The sequence below is a fragment of the Centruroides sculpturatus genome, unplaced genomic scaffold, assembly GCF_000671375.1.
Source record: "Centruroides sculpturatus isolate CEXI.00-Female unplaced genomic scaffold, Cexi_2.0 scaffold5251, whole genome shotgun sequence".
Lineage (NCBI taxonomy): Eukaryota > Metazoa > Arthropoda > Arachnida > Scorpiones > Buthidae > Centruroides > Centruroides sculpturatus.
Genome location: NW_019389347.1, coordinates 1 through 4,673, shown reverse-complemented (window position 1 = coordinate 4,673; position 4,673 = coordinate 1). Strand labels below are relative to the sequence as shown.

The 4,673-nt window shown below is 27.8% G+C and overlaps 1 pseudogene; it reads left to right on the top strand.

Annotated features, from left to right (window-relative positions):
* The first annotated feature begins 2,788 nt into the window (after positions 1 to 2,788).
* LOC111617255 lies at positions 2,789 to 3,655 on the top strand (annotated as a pseudogene).
* The last annotated feature ends 1,018 nt before the right edge of the window (positions 3,656 to 4,673 follow it).

Genomic DNA, 4,673 nt, shown 5'->3' with positions numbered 1-4,673 from the left:
AGCTCCATGATGATATCTTGAGACTTATCCATGCTAACTCTTTAGGTATTAATTTATTGGATTGACTTTAATTTTCTTTATATACTATTCCTACTATATTACTATTACTACTGTATTATTTTAAAAACTTTACCTAACCCAGGCACCAGAAAGAATAAAAACAGTTCCTCACAAAAACAGCAACACGTCTTAACAGAACACTCTCCAGAACTGGAATGTTATATTTCGAGTAAGATCGAATTTAATGACGATTTTACTCGTTATTAGCATTTGCAATTTCTTTTATAAAACTCATCGCCATCCTCAAAATTAAGCATTTTACCATTTTATAGTAATTAAAAATATAAAAGTATTTTAAAAATAAAATATCATAACAGATGGCGCCACACACGTAGTTTTAAATGCTGCCGGGGAAGTTAAACAACTCGTTGCTGGATTTTTTCATATAAACGCTGGGGATATTTTCAACATATACTACAGAAAGAACTGTAATGCATAGTAACATTTGAGGCATCCTGTATATTCATTACGTGTATATCACAAAAATTACAAAAAATTATAATATTAATTGTAAAGTCTGGAATTATTGAAACTTATTTATTTCACCATTGCTGTTATTCAAAAGAATAATAAATTATCCTAAATGTTTCTGAATGTTTAGGCTACTTCACTATAATTTTAAATCTGTATTTAATTAACTTTGTGTAAATGATATTTAAAAAAATTAATATTATAATGACAGCATGAAATTGGAAAACAGAAATTGGAAAGAGATCAATGTCACAAATTCAGATAATTTTAATATACAGAAAGATGGTCACAAAAATTTATTGCAGTCATAAAATTTCAAATTAAACTAAAATGAACAAGTTGCTGTTTTTGAAAAATTGAATACACATAAATAATTATGATTAAATAAATTATTATAACAAATAATCCTAGGCACTTATTAATTGTAAAATAGGTTGGTATGTCTATTCACTCTTTCCATTTATATTAAAACAGGTTCAGCAAAAGTAATTCAGATTGCTTTGAAGTAAAGATATAATTTTGTATCATCCTAAACTTAGCCAACTTTTTAGAAGTTAATGTCAATTTTTTTCTTGTAGCTGTAATAGTCTTCCTACTAAATATATTATCTTTTATATGATTCTATTTGTGTTCTGGAAGACCCTCTTGATTGTCTTAATAAGTACAAAGTTTAGAATTCCTCTTTAGAAAAAAAAAGTACAGTACATTTCTGANCAGAAATTGGAAAGAGATCAATGTCACAAATTCAGATAATTTTAATATACAGAAAGATGGTCACAAAAATTTATTGCAGTCATAAAATTTCAAATTAAACTAAAATGAACAAGTTGCTGTTTTTGAAAAATTGAATACACATAAATAATTATGATTAAATAAATTATTATAACAAATAATCCTAGGCACTTATTAATTGTAAAATAGGTTGGTATGTCTATTCACTCTTTCCATTTATATTAAAACAGCTTCAACAAAAGTAATTCAGATTGCTTTGAAGTAAAGATATAATTTTGTATTGTCCTAAACTTAGCCAACTTTTTAGAAGTTAATGTCAATTTTTTTCTTGTAGCTGTAATAGTCTTCCTACTAAATATATTATCTTTTATATGATTCTATTTGTGTTCTGGAAGACCCTCTTGATTGTCTTAATAAGTACAAAGTTTAGAATTCCTCTTTAGAAAAAAAAGTACAGTACATTTCTGATTTTTTTCCAGCATCCATTCCATTGATTATTGCGGCAAAGTCATCTTAGATTAAGCATCTAGCGGGCCCTAGATAAAATTTAATGAGATCTCCGTTTAAATTAGTTGCTTCTAAAGAAATCTTAAATAACGTCATTTAAAATTTTTATTAATAATAAAGAATACAAAAACTAATACAATAATAATTGTATAATAAAAGAGTTGCTGGTATAACGAAAAATATATAAAAAGATACATCATTATATCACATTAATCAACCGTTAAAAAATTAAAAATTTTTGTTTTCGGATTTTTATTTCAGAAAATTGATCAATAATATTTTCCCAATTTAGCCATTCGAAAGTATAATTTTCTATAGCAAGCATTGTTAAAGACCTTGGTCTTTCCTGTTTTATAGAATTTATTAAATAATTTTTAACTCGTTTTAAAACAGAAAAAGATCTTTCTTTTGTTGCATTACTTAAAGCATAATTAATAAAATTCTTAACAATATTTCGGTATTAAGAAAAGTATTGATAGATGCAATGTTCTTATTTTTTATGAACTAGTACATATCGCAGTGCCGTCTTAACGCATGGATACACTAGGCAGTTGTCCGGGGGCCCACGCTAATTTATGCAAACTCCTATTCACATTGTACATTTTAAGCGGGATTAATATTTAAGCAGAATTAAGTTAAGTCGCATTGCCGAAAAAAAGGTTAACTACTTGTTCATACTAGGTAATTAAAGAGAATTATTCGCTTAGCCCTCAAGCGGGTGCACTCAATATTACATTTTAAATAATACGACGACGAACAAAAGAAAAAGAGTGTACTGTAGCCATGATTTGTTTTACACTTTTTAGTTATCTAATTTGGAAGATCCCTAGAAATCAAAAATGGTTGGAAGAGTGTGTTCTTACAATGGACGATGTAAGTTGGCGTGAAAACTTTAGAGTTTTTAAAGAAGTGTTTAATTTATTATCATTATTTCTTTTCACTTCAAAAAGTTAATCGCTACTCTTTTATCCGTAGAAATACACTGTCTCAAGTGAGTATTATTTCTTTTCATCTGAAGTGAAAATAATACTCACTTGAGACGACGTATTTCTACGAATAAAGGAGTAGCGATTGTTCTATACGCATTGGCATCATCGTCTGAATATATGACTACTTCACACCTGTTTGGTGTAGGAAAATCCACCATTTGTAAAATTGTTATAAACTTCTGCAATGCAGTTATAATTAATTTAATGTCTACCATTATCCAGTTTCTACAGACTAGAAATGAAATTGAATTAAAAATTCGTGATTTTTACGAGATTTAGAATTTTCCGCAATGCATTGGATCAATTGATGAAACACACATTCCTATTTCACCATAAAAAATACTGCATTGACTATTAAAATAATAAAGGATGGTATTCTGTGGTCCTTCTTGCTATTTCAGATGCCAAATATATGTTTAAATATATAAATGTAAGATCTCCTGGAAAGAATAATGATGCACATATTTTAAAAAATTCTCACTCTTTTAATATGCCTACAAAATATAAAATCATTAGAATTAGGGGAAAGAATTGGTGGAGAAGTTGTGTCACCTTTAATTATTGGTAACTCTGCTTTTCCTTTACAGTCAACTTTGATGAAACCCTTTCCAAATAAAACAGAGAATAAAATAGAAAAAAAACATTCAATTTTAGATTATCCACAGCTCGACGAGCAGTGGAAAATGCCTTTAGAAGATTAAAAGCAAGATTTCGAAAACTTTCTATCTAAAATAATGGATAATAGGATTGATATATCAAAACAAATTATTAAAACTTATTGCATATTACATAATTTGTGTGAGAAGAGAAACGATCCAGTAGAGAAAACATGGCTTAATGAAATAAATCAGTTTATCAGAGAGAATTTGTGTTATAGGAATAAACAACAACAATAGCAATTTCAATTAGAAATGCTACTGCGAGATGTTTTAAGGATGAATATTAAGATTATAAGGATTTTAAATTAAGTTCTCAAAACAAGATTTATTACAGGACAATACTCAGAAGTTAACTAGAATATAGCTGTACTTTAAATTCTGGCATTGCTAATATTAAATAATGTATAAAATTTTAAGTAAGTATCTGTTTGTTCTAAAATCATTAATATAAATTAATTTTTATGTGAACAGTCCTCATAACTTGAGTGTTAAATGAAACTCCTTGTAACTGCAAATTCTTTTTAAACAACTCTTGCTTAACTCTTAATTATCTAAAATTTAGAGTTTTATCCTGTTATAGCAACAATTCTTTATTTATCAAATGTTTTCGAATATCTATTATAAGTAGCCATCATCGTAAATGGATTGATCACCCACAGTCAAACATTGATAGAGATAGCGTAATTAATATGCCATTCGTATTTCTTCAAATTTGATGGTGAGGTACAAGTTCAAAACAGAGGAGTCCCTAAGGGCAGTCCCATGGCAGGTTTACTATGTGAACTAGTGCTAAGAGATATGGAAAACACTTATTCCTAAAATCAAAATTAATATTTTATTATATAAACTAACACAAAACTAAAAAAAAACTGTAGGAACAAATACACAGAAAAAAATCTAAAAAAGAACTGTATAATCATAATGACGCCGCTAGCTTATCCGCAGCATGGAAATTTTTTATAAACCACGTACTAGTTATTATTGTACACGTTCAATGATTTATCAGTAATTGTTTGTATTTTATGATTTATTTATTACTAGCTTATCCGTCGCGCATTGCTGTGATCTCAGAAGAAAGGAAATTCAAGCAAACTCGTTATGATAAAATTCAATTTACATTTTATTATTTTTATTGAAACATTATTATTATTATTCATTTCCATCGGGAAAACATTTCAAAGTGTCGTTTCAATTCTATTTATTTATTGGAATGCTTGTGGATACGCGATATTTTTTGTTTTTCCGTCTGGTGCGT